At 40.4% G+C, this 21,317-nt stretch overlaps 1 pseudogene; it reads left to right on the top strand.

The window, feature by feature from the left end:
• Positions 1 to 2,103: 2,103 nt before the first annotated feature.
• The window catches only part of LOC125194813, a 23,570-nt pseudogene continuing 4,356 nt past the window's right edge, over positions 2,104 to 21,317 (top strand).

Below are 21,317 nucleotides of genomic sequence, written 5' to 3'. Positions count from 1 at the left end.
TTCCGAAAATGCCCAAACCCCTAAAAGGATAGTTTCGGTACGAAACAGTGAAAAAGGACCAATTTTGAGATAAACGCTTAGTCTAGGGTTGTCTGGGGATATTTTTAAAGTTCAGGGTTGTCTGGCGAGATAAATGCATAGTCCAGGGACTATTTTTGTAGTTCACTCTTTTCGAAAAAAAAGCCAAAAGAACTAATTTCGAAATAAATCCTTAGTCGAGGGATGTCTGACGATATTTTTAAAGTCCCAGAACTATAGGCAAAATGAACCTACAGTCCAGAAACCAATTTTGTAATTCACTCAAAAATAAAAGAATGAACTTTGTAATTAGTTCATGGAAAATGGAGTTTGCACCTCTGGATCTACCAAATAGAAAATGTCAAGTTTCATGAGTCTAGATAAGAAAAATTACATACAAAGTGCGTCTTAATACATAAATTTATGATAACACGTGTAGTCAAATTTCGAAGAAAATAGTTTGATTTATTATATTTATATGCATATACTATTCCCTCAGTTATTTATATCTCATTTTGACTTTGATACAAATTTTAAAAAATTGTTTTAATATATAAATTATTGTTTTACACACGAAGAGAATACTCTCTATTTTTTATAATAATAGAGTCATTTCATTTTCTGTCCTTATTTTAAAAAAATAATAATAAAAAGTTAAAATTAAGAGAGAGTAAAGTAAGAGAAAAAACAATATAAAGAAGGGTCTTATCTGCAATATTTTCTCTCATACTTTACTCTTTCTCCACTTAAACTATTTATAATTATTTTTTCAAAATGAGTGCAGAAAATGAAATGACTTTATTACCGTGGAACATAAGAGCATCTCTAAGAAGAGAGGTAAGCTAGTATAACTACCATATTTTCCTTTTTTTTTTATGAAAAATCATTGTCTAAGCGGAGAGTTATTTGAGAAGGTCTTATACCTCATTTTGAAGAGGTATCTTTACCTCCCCATCAATGAAGAGGTAAAATTTAATAACTACCATGTTTGTCTTCTTTTCATGAAAAATCATTCTCCAAGAGAAAAGGTATGAAAATGTATTACACTTTATATTTTTTTAATACATTTTATACTATTATTTTATTCTTAAAAAACAATTTATCTTTCTATATAAACCTTTTCCTTTTGGAATATGATACTTTTTTAAAGAGCATATTTTAATTTTTAAGAAAATAAATACATTATATATCTTTCCTATATACTTTCTCTCCTTAGAGCATCTTTCCTTAGAGACGCTGTAAGGAGTATACTTTTGAGTATGCTAAAGAAGGTATAGATTCAACTTAATGTTTGAAAGTCTTGGAAGAACAGTTAATACTATTACATTTACATACATAAATATACACACAAAAATTCATATTTTAAAAAAATACTTATATTATTATTAAGAGAAAAAAATATTCCTTATGAGCGTATTTTAGGAGAAATAAAAAAAAATAATACAATTATGAAGAAGTACTCCCTTAGAAGTCCCGTTTTTCTATTTTAGTCCGTTCGCGAATAGGAGTCTCATTTTCCCATTTTGGTCCGTTCATGAATAAGAGTCTCACTTTTCCATTTTAGTACGTCCGCGAATAGGATTTCTGGTCAATTTTTATTATAAAGGGTACTCCATCCGTCCCTGAAAATTTGTCATTTATTTCCTTTTTCATCCGTCCCTAAAATTTTTTCACATTTCACTTTTACTAATATTTTTGGTAGTGGACCTCATACTCCACTATCTCATACCCACTTATTTTCATTTTCGTCCGTCCCTAAAAATTTGTCACTTATTTCCATTTACGACTGTCCCTAAAAATTTGTCACTTTTCACTTTTACCATTTTTGGCAGTGAACCCCACATTCCACTAACTCATCCTCACTCACATTTTATTATAAAACTAATATATAAAAGTAGGATCCACATGCCACTAAATTTTTCAACCCACTTTCTATTATATTTCTTAAAACCCGTACCAGATTAAATGATGACAAATTATGGGGGACGGAGGGAATATAATTTTTCCCTCCTATTTTATGAACCTAAAAAGTGTCAAACTAATTAAGAATTTTATTAGAAAAAATAAATTTAACAATTAATGACCATGGGTCAAGTGCAAACCCTTATAAGTACTAACCATAGTTTGTTGGGCATTATACTGGCTTTTTCCCATCTCCTTTCTGAAATGGAGGGAGCAGGACTGAAAGGTAGGCGCGAGCACCCCGATTTCCTCCATTACTTTACATCTCACCACTCACCTCCTTACCATGTGCATCTGCATCGCCCCATTCATATTCGCCCTCCTCCTTAAAGCCATGCAGATGAACTCTGACCTATGGATCTCCGTCATCTCCTTTTCCATGCTCGCTGCCCTGTATTTCCTGAGCCGCCCCCGCCCCGTCTACCTCGTCGACTACTCTTGCTACCGTCCCCGCGACGACCAGAGCCTCCCCATCCAAGACTTCGTAGACCGCCTCCGCCTCTGCGGCAGCTACGACCACGCCTCCGTCGAGTTCCAGCGCAAGATCCTCCACCACTCCGGCCTCGGTGACCGCACCCATCTCCCCGAGGCCATACTCATGATCCCCCCCACCCCCTCCATGCGCGCCGCCAGGGAGGAAACCGAGCACGCCATCTTCGCCACCCTCGACACCTTGTTCGCCAACACCATGATCAGCCCCAAGGACATCTCCATCCTCGTCGTCAACTCAAGCTGTTGAAAAGTAAAATGCAGAAAATAAAAGACACTAAAATGTTTATCGACTGCATTGTATTGGATTTGAATTGTTATTTTTGTGATACATTGACATCTCTATTTATTGGACTAGAGAAGTAATGCGCCTAGGGACAATACAATTGGAACTATAACACTATTAATGTTATGTTCCTTAAAACTCTAAAGTGACTCTTTCCAATATTCTTGAGACTCCACACTCTCTTCCCATAATACTTGGGACACCTCAAGTGATCTTTCCAACACTCCCCCTCAAGTTAAGTATCGAGTTTTTTCGACACTTAACTTGCACGATCTTCACTTTGATAAATAGTTTATACTCGTATTTAGGAGTGCTTCAATTTTTCTGATGACAGTTTAGCTCGTGTCTAGAGCCATCTTGGGCAGTTTTAGCTCATGCCATAGGAGCCATCTTCGGCAGTTTTAGCTCATGCCATTAGGAGCCATCTTCGACAGTTTTAGCTCATGCCATAGGAGCCATCTTCAGCAGTTTTAGCTCGTGCCATTAGGAGCCATTCTGATAGTTTTAACTCATGTCGAGGAGTTAATTCCAGACCATTCTTGGTCCATTCCACAGCTCAAACCATGAGCCATCATCTTTCCATTTTTTTCTTTCTTGAGCTCGACTAGCTCAAACTTTTCTTCTTTTCAAGGAGCCACCGTCCCTTTAATTAATGCCATGGACCCACTCTAATGATAATGCCTCCAACTCTCAATCAGCCACCCCACGTCAAATTTCCAATTTAAAAATGGCAGGAGCCCAACACCTCCTTTAATCGATGGAGACAAAGTCTGCTCTCCTGACGTGGCGCAACAGCTCTACCAGCGCGGGGCTTGAAATTCGACTTGGTCACCTTCTTCAGCTACACGGCGGCGGCGTAACAATATGATACGTGGAAGAGCTTCTCAATAAGCGCACGAGGGAATCAAGCTAAATAAGTTTGTATGGTTACATACACACGTGGATTGAATGGGATGAAATCACGCCGTGAGCGCGGAATAGAGAATAATTCGTTTGTTAAATCGTTGCTTAGCTGTGATGTAGAGTACACATGCTCCTTATATGAGCTGCATTTTCCTATTGTATTGTTTTCATGATTTGGGAATTAATGCAAACTTCCCCTTCTTCCTCTCATATACTTTCCCCGCGTAGCTCTATTCGCGTAGGTGCAATCCCGGTGGCCGTTCCTATCTCCGGCAACCCCGATCCTATACCAAGTGGTATCAGTTCCACCGATCCTATGGTGGAAACACATTCCGGCGATACTCGCCGTTTCGAGGAAATGCTTACTGCTGACCAACAAGCTAGCTGATGCCGATCGCCGACGAGTGGAGTTCGAAAAAATCCGCAATCAATCTGAATTAGCGCCCGATCTATCACCGCGTCAGCTTCGTGAGGAATTCTTAGCTCTGCAACTCCAGCAGAATGAAATCATGAATCGATTTGTGACTCCTGGCGGTGGTGGTCTTGCACAACCTCCGGGTGGGGCTGGTGGATTTCAAGCGAGACAACAACAATACTTTGCGACGCGTCAGTCGAAAGTGGGGTTTCCTCCCTTCTCAGGTGATGATCTGGCTGGGTGGATCATTCGATGCGACCATTTCTTCACGGTTGACCTTACGCCGGAGGAATCTAAGGTCAGGCTCGCGATCATCAACTTTGAAGGTTGTGCGTGGTAGTGGTTTCAAAATTGGGTGAAATATCAGGATCAGCCCATGGCAACACCGTGGCCTCTGTTTCTTCAAGCTTTGGAGGGCCGGTTTGGCGATCATCTCTTGTGTGATCCGATGACCGAACTACTCTCTCTCAAACAATCAGGTTCGTTTGCTGACTACCATGATCGGTTTGAGTAGCTATTGGGTCGTATTTCTATTCCTGAATCGTATGCTATCAGTCATTTTATCAATGGATTACGTCCTCATGTGCAAAAGGCTGTGCGCTTATTCATGCCCCAAACGCTTGTTCATGCTTATGCCCTCGCTAGACTCCAAGAGTCGTCTACTCCGGCGAGGGAGGGGTTTTCTCAAGCTCCTAACGAGTCAATTCTGGTGTTTTTGGTGGAGAATCAAATAAATCTAACTACTCTCCTTTACTTCCTACCCCTATTACACCAAAAATTAAGAGTCGACGTTATCTGACCCCTGAGGAGATGGCAGTAAAAAGGGCTCAGGGACTCTGCTATGGGTGTGATGAAAAATTTGAGTGGGGGCATCGATGTGGTAGGACGCAGTTGTATCTGTTGGAGATTGAGGATGGAGGTGAGGTACAGGATTCTGATGTCAACAATATTGATGTCAACAATAATGATGAAGAAGTTCCAGAGGATGATAATCCTCTAATTTCAATTCATGCTATAAGTGGCTCAACTTCTAAATGTTACAAAACTATGCGAATCACAGGCAGGGTTGGCCGGAAGGCTTTGCATATTCTCATCGATTCTGGGAGTACTCACAATTTTCTGGATATTCATTTAGCTAAGAAGTTGGGACTTCAACTCACTAGAGTGAAATCTGTCATGGTGGATGTAGCGGATGGTAATAGTCTGGAGTGCGACTCAATGTGTAAATGAATGAAATGGATGCTGAGGGGCACTACGTTTACTACGGATGTCCTATTGCTTCCTCTAGGTAACTGTGATATGGTATTGGGAATCCAATGGCTTGAAACTCTGGGTGCTATACAGTGGAATTTTAAGACACTAACTATGGATTTTAAACTAAATGGGAGGAGATATGTGCTGCGAGGAGGTCAATCCAACCAGAGTGTAGCTGAGGTATCTGAGAAGGAGATGGATAAGTTAATCACTAATGAGGAAGGTATTCAATTATTTTGTATTAAGGTCAACACTGAAGGCCATTCTGGGCTGTTAACCATGGTTGGTTCAGATGATAATTCTCAGGCTATTCCTCATTTCATCAAATCCTTCATTGATGATCATTCTGAGGTCTTTGCAGAGCCTACTACTCTTCCTCCTATGAGGTCACATAATCAGCAAATTATTCTCAGTAATGGAGCCTCCCCGGTTAATTGCAGACCCTACAGACATAATGCCATGCAGAAAAACATAATTGAAAAACAGGTTGCAGACTTACTGCAGCAAGGTTTTATTCAACCAAGCACTATTCCTTTTTCTTCTCCAGTAGTACTTGTAAAGAAAAAAGATGGGACATGGAGGATGTGTGTGGACTACAGGTGGTTGAACAAGCTAACTATTAAGGATAAGTATCCTATTCCCTTGATTGAAGAGCTACTAGAAGAGCTCCATGGTGCCTCTGTTTTCTCCAAAATTGATCTCAGATCTGGTTATCACCAAATTAGAATGGAGGTGAAAAGATATCCCTAAAACTGCTTTCAGGACACATGATGGATGTTATGAGTTTGCTGTGATGCCCTTCGGGCTTTCCAATGCCCCCGCAACCTTTCAAAGCTTGATGAACGATATTTTCAGACCTTATTTGAGGAAGTTCGTGCTAGTATTCTTTGATGATATACTAGTGTATAGTGGTGACTATGAGACTCATTTGCTTCACTTAAAGCAATTATTTGCTAAGTTAAGAGAGTATTCCCTTTTTGCAAAAAGAAGTAAGTGTGAGTGGTTCACTTGGATTTTACATGATTTTAGAGGGTAGTTTTACTTGAATTTGATCGTATATTGTGTATTTTGAGACATGGTTTATAGCTACTTCTCTATGTTATTGGTATTTTGACCATTTTGTGAAGAATGTGTAGAAAAAGGGTCGAAAATGAGCTTAAATGGCGAAAGGTGGAAAGAGGACGAAATTGCAGCACGAGGCTGGCGAACCGCCAGCTTCGCATCAGTACCAACCTGGCGACTCGCCAGGTCCTTCGCCCAGAATTGCCGAGAGTAGCTGGCGACTCGCCAGCTTCACCGTACAACGAACCTGGCGACCCGCCAGGTTCGGCCGACAGATCCAAACAAGGAAATTTCGAGCCCTATTTAACCTAATGTGCATGGGACGCCTCCTACAACATTCTACACGCCTTCAACCCCAAAAATACTACTTTTTCACCTAGGAAGAAGAGAAGAACGAGCAGAGGACGAGTATTCATCGCAAGATTGAAGACGAGACCTCCAATCCGCCCAATCCAATTCTAGGAGTTTCTACTTTTAGTTTTATTCTTGTTCAAACAATGTTTTTGAATATTTCTTTGAATATTTCTTTGACTTTTGTGTTGAACATGAGTAGCTAAATCCTTCGTAGAGTTCTACGGGGGAGATACAATGATTCTTATGTTTAATTGATTTCCTTTTTCTATGCCTTGGCTCATGTGGTTATTTTGATTTCTTCTGTGCTTATACATTTATTTGACTGATCACCTTATAAATGCATGTGGATTTTACTACAAGAACTGAGAAGTGAGTAGTTTAATTTGAAAGAGAAGAAATTGACGTCTTTGCCAATATAATCGAGAGATTTGAGCCTTTGAATGAAGCTAAGTATCTTAGGAGCTATTAGGAGTTGTTGCCTTAGTTCTAGGAAGGAGACTTCGGTTCTAGGTAGCAATCTACAAATTATATGCTTTGAGAAAAGATATAGTTTTACCTTAGTGATAGCTTAATAACCCTTGAGACCCTTTGTTGGCATAGTTAGGAAGTTAGTTGAGCATAGGATAGTTGTTATCGATCCCGTAGGATTCTACCCTTCTCATCCTTGATCTACATCCGTTTTCTTATTTGCTTTTAGTTCTCTAGTTGTTTTTAATTGTTTTTACCTTGCTTTTAAATAGATTTAGAAAAACCAAAATTCCGATTCATCTAGATAGTAGTTGAGGTTGGTTCGTGGTAATTAGGTTGACACTCATTGTCTCTGTGGATACGATACTCTTTGCTTACTATTTGCTACATTAGCCCCGTACACTTGCGGGTATACTTGTGTTAAAAATAAGTTGAGTCAAGTTTTTGGCGCCGTTGCCGGGGACAATTTTGTGTTACTATAGCCTAATATCGTGATAAAAATTAAGATTACTAATTTAGATTTTACTTGCTTTATTTTTCTTTTCTTTTTGAGTTATTCTCACTTTCGTGTTTTTCTTTTCAGGTTGTATGCTCACTCGCTCTAAGGGGCAACCATTAGAGTTATTCGATCCTGAGATCGAAGCATCCAATCGAAGGAGAAACGCTCAGAGAAGGCTCAACCAAAGGCGATCACTTTCGCCTCATAAGAGAGAACCGCCTATTCTTGTTGCAGTAACAATGGCGGACAACGGAGAGAACAATGCACCACATCCAGATCCGGTAGTCCAACAGCTCCAACTACAACTTGCAGATTTGGTGAAACAAGTTAAAGAAAAAAATGAACAACAAGCCATGGTGCCAGTGCAAAACATGTACGCTTACAGAGGGGTAGAGGACCCACCAATTGGCAACGATGGGATCGATGCCAATCATTTTGAGCTCAAGCCAGGATTGCTAAATATGGCTGAGGCTAATGCTTTCGCGGGGAAGGCCAATGAAGATCCCAACAAGCATCTTACTAAGTTTATTCAGATCAGTAACACGGTGAAGCTTAATGGGGTGAGAGATGAACAAATCAGATTAAGGCTATTTCCATTTTCCTTGAGAGATGATGCTAGAGACTGGTACGACAGCATGGGGTCAGGATCTGTTAAAACGTGGGATGCCATGGTAGACTTATTTTTGGAGAAGTATTTCCCACCCAGTGAAGTTCTAAGGAGGCAAGCAGAGATAATTCAGTTTAAGATGAAGCCTCATGAGACAATCCGAGAAGCATGGGCTAGATTCAAGACACTGCTGAAAAGATGCCCCAAACATGGTCTAAGTCCGGGACACCAAGTCATAACTTTTTATAGGGGATGTACTCCAGAGGCAATGCGTGAACTGAATTGGAGCGCCGGAGGAGCATTACTTCAATTAGGAGAGAATGATGCCATGCAAGTGATTGAGAGAGTAGCTTCCACTGATGAAGGATGGAATAATGAAAGAAACACGTCATACAGGGTGACCTCTGTTGTAGAAGATGATAGGATAGACAAGCTGTCTCAGCAGCTAGATCTTTTAACCACTCAATTGGGAATCATGGAGATGAGACAGCCTGGACCAGAACTGCAGGGAGGAGTTGAAAATGTGAACTATGTGCACCAAGGAGGAAATAATAGGAACTTCAACAACTATCGCTCCAACCAAGGTGGTGGTAACTACAACAATTATGGTAACAAGGTGCATCCCAATCTTTCATATGGGAATCCCAACAATGCTCTGCAACCACCGCCAGGATTCACAGTGTCTAATGGGATGGTAGAACAGCAGAAAAAGCCTACTACTGAAGACATCTTGGCAGCATTCATGAATCAGACTACCAAGTACATGGAGAAAACTGACAAGTACATGGAGAGCACTAGTCAAAGGTTGGGGAAGGTTGAAAACGACGTGCAAAGCTTGAATGTGCATATGAAGAGCATTGATACTCAGATAAGCCAAATCTCTCAAGCTGTGGGTGTCCATCATCAGCCAGGGCAATTTCCAGCACAGACCATAAACAATCCCAAGGACTGCAAGGCCATAAATTTGAGGAGCGGTAAAAGCTATGAAGGACCTTCCATGCCTATAGAGGAAAAGAAGAGTACTCCAGCGGAGGATGGCAAAGCAGAAGAGAATTCTAAGGGGAAGAACAAGGTCGACGGTCAGACAGAGAAAGAATCAGTGCCAGAAAAGATGCCCTCTCCGCCTATTCCTATGACAGTCAAGGTGCCTTTCCCATTTGAGATGAAGAAGAAAAAGATGGATGAGCAATTTTCCAAATTTCTTGATATTTTCAGGAAGGTGCAAATCAATATACCATTGGTGGAAGCTTTGCAAGAGATGCCAAACTATGCTAAGTTTTTGAAAGATGTTATCTCCAAGAAAAGAAGGTGGGGAGAATATGAAACTGTCAACTTGACAGAGAGCTGCAGTGCGATAATTCAGAAGAAACTGCCAGCCAAGCTTAAGGATCCCGGTAGCTTCACTATTTCTTGCATAGTGGGGGACAATCAAGTGGGGAGAGCATTATGTGATTTAGGGGCAAGCATTAATCTTATGCCCCTATCATTCTTCAGAAAGCTTAAGATTGGAACATTGAAGCCTACTACTATCACACTACAAATGGCAGACAGGACAGTCACATATCCTAAAGGCATTGTGGAAGATATTCTAGTGAAAGTCAATAACTTTATCTATCCGGTGGACTTTGTTGTGCTAGATATGGAGGAGGACCAAAAGATCCCATTGATTTTGGGAAGACCTTTCCTTGCTACAGGGAAGGCAATGATAGATGTGGCAAAAGGAGAACTTACACTTCGCCTTGACAATGAGAGCATTACTTTTTCCATCTACAAGGCGATGAAAGTACATGATGATGAAGAAGTGGAGATGATAGAGCATTGCAACTATGTGCAAGTGGTGGAAGATTGTGTTGAAGGAGTGGCCGAGATCAACTCTTCACATGATCAACTTGAGCGATGCCTATTTCAATCTCTTTATTCTTCTTGTATTAATGAAATAACTGATGCTAACTCTGAATTACTTGATTTTGTAGGTGCACTTGATTCCGCCGAAGAGATCCCTCGTCGTCATCAAAAATTCCTTCCATTAAGGAACGAGGATGAAGAGAAAGAAAAGGAGAAAGAAAAGGGAAACAAAGTTGAGCTAAAGCCATTGCCAACTCACTTAAAGTATGCATTCCTTGGAGAAAATGAAACATATCCGGTAATTGTATCTTCTTCCCTATCTGTATCTGAGCTTGATAAGTTGTTGAGAGTCCTTAGGAAACATAGAAGTGCTATTGGATGGTCTATTTCTGACATTAAAGGGATTAGCCCAACTTTGTGCATGCATAAAATTTTGTTAGAAGAAGGGTATAAACCTAAGGTTCAAAATCAAAGAAGACTTAATCCAATTATGCAAGATGTGGTTAGGAAAGAGGTCATAAAGTGGTTAGATGCAGGAATTGTTTATGCCATATCTGACAGTGAATGGGTTAGTCCAACTCAAGTTGTAGCTAAGAAGGGTGGTATGACAGTTGTACAAGGAAAGAATGATGAATTGATAGCCACTAGAGTTGTGTCCGGGTGGAGAGTTTGTATTGATTACCGTGCTTTGAACGCAGCCACTAGGAAAGATCACTTCCCACTCCCTTTTATAGATCAAATGTTAGATAGGTTGGCAGGATATGAGTACTACTGTTTTCTTGATGGGTATTCGGGTTATAATCAAATTTTAATTGCCCCAGAAGATCAACATAAGTCTGCATTTGTGTGTCCATACGGAGTTTATGCTTTTAGGAGAATGTCATTTGGTTTATGTAATGCTCCAGCTACTTTTCAGAGATGCATGATGGCAATTTTTCATGACATGATTGAGAAAATAATGGAAGTGTTTATGGATGATTTTTCTGTTTATGGTACTTCTTTTGATCACTGCCTTGAAAATCTAACAAGTGTGTTGCAGCGTTGTGAAGAAACTAACCTTGTTTTGAATTGGGAAAAATGTCACTTTATGGTTAGAGATGGAATAGTGTTAGGCCACAAGATTTCTGCTGCAGGGCTCGAGGTTGATAGAGCAAAGATAGTGGCAATTGAGCAACTCCCACCACCCACGACGGAAAAGGGAGTTAGGAGCTTTCTAGGACATGCCGGGTTTTATAGGCGGTTTATCAAAGATTTCTCTAAGATATCTAAGCCTTTATGTCATTTATTAGAAAAAGATGCTGCATTTGAATTTTCTTCTGATTGTTTGCAGGCATTTGAAAAATTGAAGAAGGCGTTAGTTAGTGCTCCAGTGTTAATCACGCCGGATTGGACTCAACCATTTGAGATAATGTGTGATGCAAGTGATATAGCAGTTGGGTCCGCTCTTGGGCAGAAGAGAGATAGCCTTTTCAGAGTGATATACTACGCAAGCCGCACTTTGGACTCCGCGCAGGCAAATTACACTACCACAGAGAAGGAGATGTTGGCGGTTGTGTACTCGTTCGACAAATTCCGTGCCTACTTAATTGGGGCCAAGACGATAGTATACACTGACCATGCAGCAATTCGACATCTTTTTGCTAAAGTAGATGCCAAGCCAAGGTTGATTCGATGGATACTTCTGCTACAAGAGTTCGATGTAGAGATTCGAGATAGAAGAGGATGTGAGAATGTTGTGGCTGACCACCTATCAAGGTTAGAGAAAGCAGTTGAAGGAGAAAACTTGGATGTGCCAATCAACGAAGTATTCCCCGATGAGCATTTGTTCCTTGCTCAAGATAACCACCCATGGTATGCTCACTTTGTCAATTTCTTGGTGGCCAAAATAATCCCAACCAAATTATCAACCTATCAAAAGACGAAGTTCTTCCATGATATCAAGTTCTACTTCTGGGATGAGCCGTTCCTTTATAGAAGATGTGCAGATATGGTGATAAGAAGATGTGTGCCGAATGAAGAATGGGAAGCAGTGATTAGACAATGCCACTCGTCCCCATCTGGGGGACATTTTGGAGCAAATCGAACAGCAATGAAGGTGCTTCAAAGCGGCCTTTATTGGCCAAGTATCTATGGTGATTGCCAAAAGTTCGTAGTTCAATGCAATGAATGCCAAAGAACCGGGGGTGTGTCAAAGAAGAAGGAGATGCCAATGACCCCGATCATAGAGGTTGAATTATTTGATGTTTGGGGGATCGACTTCATGGGCCCCTTTCCATCATCATGCGGTCATCAATACATTCTTTTGGCGGTGGATTACGTCTCAAGATGGGTAGAAGCCATTCCCTCCCACACCAATGATTCCAAGGTAGTCATTAAATTTGTGCAAAAGAATATATTTACTAGATTTGGTACTCCACGAGCCCTTATTAGTGATGGAGGTTCACACTTCAACAATCGATGGCTGGAAAGCGTGCTTGCGAAATATGGAGTGAAGCATAGGGTGACGACACCATACCATCCTCAAGCCAATGGCCAAACCGAGTTGGCCAATAGAGAGATCAAGCAAATCTTACAAAAGACAGTGAGCTCAAATCGGAAGGATTGGTCACTCAAGCTCGATGATGCACTTTGGGCGTATAGGACGGCATATAAAACCCCGATAGGGATGTCACCATATCAATTGGTGTTTGGGAAATCATGTCATCTTCCAGTGGAGATGGAACATCGCTCACATTGGGCAGTGAAGAAGTTGAACTTAGATTTCGCTAAGGCAGGCAAAGAAAGAATGCTACAGTTGAATATGCTTGACGAGTTTAGACACGAAGCCTTTGAAAATTCTTCTATTCTCAAGGAACGAATGAAGGCGTATCATGATAGAATGATTGAAAAGAGAGAGTTCATTCCGAGGGAAGCAGTGTTGCTTTTCAATGCTAAACTTAAGCTTTTCGCCGGAAAGTTGAAGTCTAAATGGTCGGGGCCTTACATTGTTAAAGAAGTGATGCAAAATGGCACATTGGAGTTACTAGGGGCAGATGGAAAAGTGTTCAAGGTGAATGGACAATATGTCAAGAGATTCTACAGTCCGGATCAGGCGAGGGAAGTGTTCGTGCTCAAATTGGCCTAGTTGCAAGCTTCAAGACGTCGAGCCAACGACGTAAAACAAAGGCACTTAAGGGGAGGTAACCCCTAGTAGGTAATCCTTGTTTTTATTTCATTTTTCCTTAGTCTTTTAGTTTGTTTTTTTTAGTCCATCGGTAGCTAGTTTTCGAATTTCAGTTTAAAAAATAAATAAATAAATAAATCAAAAAATCGAAAAATCCCGTAGGTAACTGGCGGGTCGCCAAGTTCGCAGTAACACGAACCTAGCGACTCGCCAGGCGTGTCGTATCTCTCTCTAGGTGCTGGCGTCTCGCCAGATTCGTCGAAACCCAACCTGGCGACTCGCTAGGTATGTTTTTAAAAATTGTCGTAGCTAGCTGGCGCCTCGCCAGCTTCGTTCCTCGCCCAACCTGGTGACTCGCCAGACACGTGCAGCGGTAATTTTAAAAGGTAAGTTTCGTTTTTTTTACTTTTTTTACCTTCTCTTCCCCAATTTCGAACCCTAACACCCCCAACACCAAATTTCTTCCTTTCTTTTACTACATTCTACCAATTAATCTCAAATTCCTTCCACCCATTCGCTATTCTTGCTTATTAGAAGAGATTCACCATGTAATTTGTTGATTTTGAGTGTTTATTCAAGAAGACAAGTGAACTCTTACTTTTGCTCGAATTTGTGAAAATTAAACTCAAAAGGTACGTTCCATCACCCTAATCTCCATTATTGTTGATGGGTTTTTTGTTAAAGTTGAGCTTTTGATATGCTAGAACTTGTTTTATGGTGAAATTCTTTGAAGCATTGGTGGATTATTGTTGAATTGAGTTTTATTGAGGTGTTCTTGTTGATTACTAAGATTTGGATGCTTCTAAACTTGGTTTCAGTAGAAACTTCATGTTTAATCTTGGTGTTTGTTGGTTTTGAACGTTTATCCATGTTGAATAATTGTGTTGGGAGGTATAATTGGTTCATGGATGACATGTTTCATAATGGGGGATATTGTGTGATGAATTGTTGAGAATTGCTATAGGGATTGAGTCTATCTCCCTCGTTTGTTAGTTAATGATGTTTTAGGGATCGAGTCTATCTCCCTAGTTCTATAGGAATTGAGTCTAGCTTCCTATGTGAATTTAGTTTAAGCCTACTTCATGATGTGTCTTTTAACTGAGTTATTGTTTTTGTTACATAGAGACATGAAGTAGATGAAAATTTGGGGGAGTTCGAGAACCCACCCCTCATACTTTATTCTTTGGTGAACTCACACATTCTTTTTATAGGTACCATGTCTTCCACAGGAAAAGCCGAGGCACCGAGCAAATATGGTGTTCGAGGGCTCGATCAAGAACAGAAGCAAGCATGGGACAGACTATCCCGCAGGCCAACTGTGCCTACTCGATATTTGAAGGAGCATATGCTAAACTACTTAGGAGTAGAAGCAGACGTAGTAAAGTTGAGCTTAGTGGGCGAACCAGAGCAAGGAGTCCATGGATTCCTATTTCGAGCTTACCCATCCTTCCGCAGATATACATTGGAGTTTTTGAGCTCCCTAAGGGTCATCAAGAGGAATGTTGGCAGGCACGAGCTGATAGATAAAGTAGAATTTCGGTTAGACAATCAAAACCGAGTTCTCACCTTAGCCGATTTCGATGTTGTGTTTAAAACTGCAATGGATGAAGATCAAGAGAACTTTAACCATGATTCTTTTTGGAAGTTGATCACATTAGAAAAGCACTACAGAGCCGGCACCTCCAAGGCGAGTGCCATTCGAAATCCAGTGCTGCGACTGTGCCACAGAGGGATCTCGAATTCGATCTTTGCCCGCTCCGACAGTGGAAGCATAACAGTACCGAGATTTTCCTACTATACAGCCTTCTTCGTGGAAAACTCATCCATCTCAATCAGTATGTCCCTTTGTATTGGGAAAGAGTTGCTAGGAATAACACAGGGACGATCTGCTGTGGGGGACACATCACTGCTATCTGCAGTTTCTTCGACATCGAGCTCAACCCAAACCATATAATACCAGGGGAGATGTACTTGACTTATGATGTCCTCCACCAAATGGACGTACTCAAGAGGGATCAGAACTATTACGCCTATCTCTATCAAGGCTCACGAGGTGATCATTTTCCCTTGCCTAGCCCAGATTTGACACATATTGATGGATGGAGCTTCCAAGCTAATTGGAAGATGGATACCTCTGCACACCGCCAAGTGGTGGTGGCCTTCCCTGCATGCTTACCTTGGAAGATGAGACAGTATCCACTTGCAGGTCCCTTTCTTGACCCGGGAACTGAAGCTGGTTCGAGCCAGCATATGGCTATTCATGAGGATGCGGAGGAGGAAAAAGATGAGATGGTCGAACCTTTGGGAACCTCTCATAGGTATGAACAAAGGAATCGAAGCAGAAGAAGGAACCAAAATGCCCGAGATGCAGAGTTTCAAGAGTCTGTCACTCACCAGCTGGAGCAGTTGCAAAACTCCTACACCGACTTGTCTAATCGAGTGGATGAGCGGTGGGATCAACAACAATCTCAGTGGGTGCAGCATCAACAGTGGCATGGAGAGTGGAACCAAACTTGGGATCAGCATCAGCAAAACCATGACCAGTGGCAGCAGTTCCAAACTAATCAATGGAATGCGATGTATGATCGGGATATGCACGCTGCACGAGTTTTGGAGGAAGTGCAAAGGGAGCAACGAGAGAGTAGAGAGCAGTTAGACCAGCTGACTGCCATATGAACCAATGGAACACCAACTTTTTCTCTAACTACCCGCCACCACCACACTAGTGCAAGGTAAGTATAACTTCTCCACCAACGTTTCAAACTCATTCTTTGCACAACTTTGAATAAGTTTAGGGGGTGATATGGTGGATAGTGACACTTACGAGGTACGTATCCTTTTTTAGATTTATTTTTGCTTTAGTCGTTTAATTGACTTTTTGCTTTATTTTGTTTTAGTTTGATAGAACTCCATGAATTTTGCTTTGATTGGTTGGGATTTATTGAATTTTTTTTTTTAAATTTAATTGGAAAATTTGGTAGTAATTTGGGTGAAGACTAGTCGTCTATGATAAAAGAACCTTCCACTTTGAGCTATCACTTGACCATTGACTTGAGAGTTTGAGTAATAGGATGCATAAGTAACGAATTGTTTGTTTGCCTTGATTCATGCTATTTTCCCAGTGAGACTTGAGCTTTTAATTCTTTCATGTGTGATTTATCGTCAATGGTGTATGTGTTTCTAGAACTTGCTCCTTGTCTTCTTGAGTCTACATAGTGACCTTAGAGATAGGGGAAGATGTTAGGCCATTGTTGTTAGCCTCATTTTTACCTAAACACTAACCTTATTATATAATAATACCCTTGATAGCCAAGTTTGAGCCTATTGCCTTTTCTTTTGTCAAGCTAATCAAGTGGGTTGGGAATCCTAGACTCTAGAATTGTTGAGTTGTGAAAAGAAGAATTTGGAGAGTTTAGTTGTTGAAAGAAATTGGTCGTGTTTAGCTTATCAAGTTGGAAATTGGTTGTACTTAGAGGGAAAAAAAAAGAAAAAAAAAGAAAGAAAAGAAAGAAGAAAAAAAATGGAAAAGAAAAAGAAAAAAAAAATGTATAGGATATAGAGAATAATTTGAGGTCTTTGGAAGTTGGGAAGAAATTAGACAAAGTCTAATTATTGTGGAAAAGTGTTTTGGCGAATGGTTGAAGTTAAAAGTTGTTTGTTGTGATTTCTTGGGATATTTATCTTTTGGGAATTTAGTCACTCTAGAAAAATACTGCCCCACCTTACCAAAGAGCCTACATTATAACCTAAACAAAAGACCTTTCGGACTCTAGATTTATTGTCACACGAAGTAGAAGAGAGGTTAGACATTGAGCAAGCCTATGGTAAACCATGCATTTTTTATTGATTAGAGTGTTACTTGATATCTTTTACACTTCGAGTGATGTGCATATACACACATATACACCTCGAGTGAAGCATGAATCCAAGGTGATATATGAGTTAGTAGTAAAAGTGCATTCGACGGCTTAACTTGATGGAATTTGTATTGTGATATGCTCCTTTATTCCGTATTATTTGAGACGATGATGATGTCTAAAACTCTTTTGAATCCAAGTTTCTTCTAATTCTTTTTCTTCATTGCTCGAGGACTTGCAATTGTTTAAGTTTGGGGGAGTTGATTCACTTGGATTTTACATGATTTTAGAGGGTAGTTTTACTTGAATTTGATCGTATATTGTGTATTTTGAGACATGGTTTATAGCTACTTCTCTATGTTATTGGTATTTTGACCATTTTGTGAAGAATGTGTAGAAAAAGGGTCGAAAATGAGCTTAAATGGCGAAAGGTGGAAAAAGGACGAAATTGGAGCACGAGGCTGGCGAACCGCCAGCTTCGCATCAGTACCAACCTGGCGACTCGCCAGGTCCTTCGCCCAGAATTGCCGAGAGCAGCTGGCGACTCGCCAGCTTCACCGTACAACGAACCTGGCAACCCGCCAGGTTCGACCGACAGATCCAAACAAGGAAATTTCGAGCCCTATTTAACCTAATGTGCATGGGACGCCTCCTACAACATTCGACACGTCTCCTACCCCAAAAATACCACTTTTTCACCTAGGAAGAAGAGAAGAACGAGCAGAGGGACGAGTATTCATCGCAAGATTGAAGACGAGACCTCCAATCCGCCCAATCCAATTCTAGGAGTTTCTACTTTTAGTTTTATTCTTGTTCAAACAATGTTTTTGAATATTTCCTTGAATATTTCTTTGATTTTTGTGTTGAACATGAGTAGCTAAATCCTTCGTAGAGTTCTACGGGGGAGATACAATGATTCTTATGTTTAATTGATTTCCTTTTTCTATGCCTTGGCTCATGTGGTTATTTTGATTTCTTCTGTGCTTATACATTTATTTGACTGATCACCTTATAAATGCATGTGGATTTTACTACAAGAACTGAGAAGTGAGTAGTTTAATTTGAAAGAAAAGAAATTGACGTCTTTGCCAATATAATCGAGAGATTTGAGCCTTTGAATGAAGCTAAGTATCTTAGGAGCTATTAGGAGTTGTTGCCTTAGTTCTAGGAAGGAGACTTCGGTTCTAGGTAGCAATCTACAAATTATATGCTTTGAGAAAAGATATAGTTTTACCTTAGCGATAGCTTAATAACCCTTGAGACCCTTTGTTGGCATAGTTAGGAAGTTAGTTGAGCATAGGATAGTTGTTATCGATCCCGTAGGATTCTACCCTTCTCATCCTTGATCTACATCCGTTTTCTTATTTGCTTTTAGGTCTCTAGTTATTTTTAATTGTTTTTACCTTGCTTTTAAATAGATTTAGAAAAACCAAAATTCCGATTCATCTAGATAGTAGTTGAGGTTGGTTCGTGGTAATTAGGTTGACACTCATTGTCTCTGTGGATACGATACTCTTTGCTTACTATTTGCTACATTAGCCCCGTACACTTGCGGGTATACTTGTGTTAAAAATAAGTTGAGTCAGTGAGTTCGCTCAGGAAAGGATTGAGTATCTAGGCCATATTATATCTAAGGAAGGGGTAGCAACTGACCCTAAGAAACTCAAGGCTATGCAGGATTGGCCTACACCTACTGATGTTTCTAAGCTCAAGGGATTTCTTTGACTTACTGGGTATTATAGGAAGTTTATCAGACACTATGGAGTGATTAGTCGACCCCTTACTGATTTATTGAAGAAAGATGCCTTCCTTTGGAGTGAGGCTGCTGATGTGGCCTTTCTGGAGTTGAAAAAAGCTATAATGTCACCACCGGTTCTAGCTTTACCTGACTTTTCTCTTCCTTTTGTAATCGAAACTGATGCTTCGAGCTACGGTATTGGGGCTGTGTTGATGCAGCGAGGTCATCTACTTGCTTTTATAAGCAAGTCTCTGTCTCCAAAACAAAAGCTTCTCTCAGTTTATGATAAGGAGTTACTGGCCATTGTCTTTGCTGTGACCTATTGGAGCCATTATTTGGGCAACCAATTGTTTGAAGTGCGTACGGATCATAAAACTTTGGCTCACCTTCTAAAACAGAAGCTCACTACCCCGGGCCAATTGAGTTGGCTCTCTAAACTCATGGCTTTTGATTTTGAGATTACTTATAAGATGGGTGCTGAAAATGTTGTTGCAGATGCTCTATCTAGGGTCCACTCCTCTGAGGTCTTTTGTATGGCTATTACTGCAGTTTCTACAGACTTATATCCTTTGATAGAAGCAACTTGGAGTTCTGACCCTTCGTTGAAAACACTGATCAGTGAGCTGCAGCAAGATCCTAAGAAAAGTTCTAAGTTTTCTTGGATAGGGGCTCAACTAAGGAGGAAGGTAGGCTGGTGGTTGGAAATGATGAGGCTTTGAGACTGAAGCTCATCCATATATTCCATGATTCCAGTACAGCCAGCCACTCAGGCATACTTGCCACCTATAAAAGGCTCACTTCTCTTTTTTACTGGCCTCATATGGAGAAGCATATAAGGAAGTATATCAATTAATGTGATGTGTGTCAATGATTTAAGTATGATAATAGTGCTTACCCGGGCTTGTTACAACCTCTTCCAATTCCTGATGAAGCTTGGTCCCAGGTCAACCTTGACTTAATTGAGGGTCTCCCTCTATCTATGGATAAATCCTCTATTCTGGTGGTGGTTGATCGGCTTACTAAGTATGCTCATTTCTTGAGCCTTACTCATCCATATACTGCTCTGACTGTTGCTCAAACATTCCTTGATTCTGTGTTTAAGTTACACGGCCTGCCTACCATACTTATTAGTGATAGAGATAAGGTTTTCATGAGTAGTTCTGGTCTGAATTCTTTAAACTCCAAGGAGTTGAGTTGCACATGTCCATGGCTTATCACCCTCAATCCGATGGTCAAATGGAAGTGGTGAACAGGTGTTTGAAGACTTACCTACGGTGTATGTGCGGTGACCAGCCAACCACTTGGAGCAAATGGTTGAGTTTGGCTGAGTTTTGGTACAACACCTCATTCCATTTTGCCATAGAGACAACACCTTTCGAAGCTCTGTATGGTATCCCCCACCGATACATATTCCTTATTTCAGAGGTATTTCGGCTGTCCATGATGTGAATGAGAGTTTGATTGCTCGTGATGCCATGATGGAGGTCTTGAAACACCACCTGTAACGCCCCACTTTTTGAACCCTAAAGTGCTCGCATTTATTTCTTTTAATGCCGTGAAGCCCATTAATTAAATGACAAGTGGAATTGTTATGTATTTTCATTGAGACCTAATTTGATTCGGAGTTGTGAGTACGGATTTTCTGAGTCGACTTCGTTGAATATGTGACGTGGCTATTTTTGAATAATACATGTGCGGTGAATTTAATGATTTTCGGATAATTGATAATTTGTTATGAGAGCTCGAGAATGGTGATAGTAAAATCACAATGTGAATTTAATTAAATCCTTTTCTTGAGGATTATTTATTGGACTCAATTCCATGTTGGATCCGATAAATTAAATAAATAAGTCCGATCTTAATTACGGGCTACACAATTTAAAAAAAATAAATAAATACCGGTGCTTGAAGCCCAAATTAATTTTAATCAAAACCCTACTCCTTTCCTTGGTCACCAAGACTTTCCTTGGTTACTTCTAATAACAGAATATGTAAATAAGAGATATGGCACAGATCTCCCCTCCTTCACGCGCCGCCTCCTTATTCTGCAAATCTCGTTCCAAAATTTCTTCCGTCATTGCAGAAGGAAGTATTCATTATTTTATTTAGCAAACAAACTTCCAAATCTCCTTCCTCCCACACCACGTTTCTCCTTGGCAATCTGCAAGGAAATCTTTCCAAAATTTAAACCGCATTCAATTGAAATCAATCATCCAATTATTCTCAATATAAACCCATGGTTATATAAACCCCATACCCTAATCTCTCATTCTCAAACAAATACGCAGCTACTCTTTTCTCACCTTTGAATCACCAGAACGGCGGAGGGAGCAGTAGGGAGGAGTTCAACTTCTTTCCTGACCAAATCTCAATTTCACCATGGTATATATCCTTCCA

This window comes from Salvia hispanica, chromosome 6 (genome assembly GCF_023119035.1).
Source record: "Salvia hispanica cultivar TCC Black 2014 chromosome 6, UniMelb_Shisp_WGS_1.0, whole genome shotgun sequence".
NCBI classification, from domain to species: domain Eukaryota; kingdom Viridiplantae; phylum Streptophyta; class Magnoliopsida; order Lamiales; family Lamiaceae; genus Salvia; species Salvia hispanica.
This window is presented reverse-complemented; position numbering and strand designations above follow the sequence as displayed.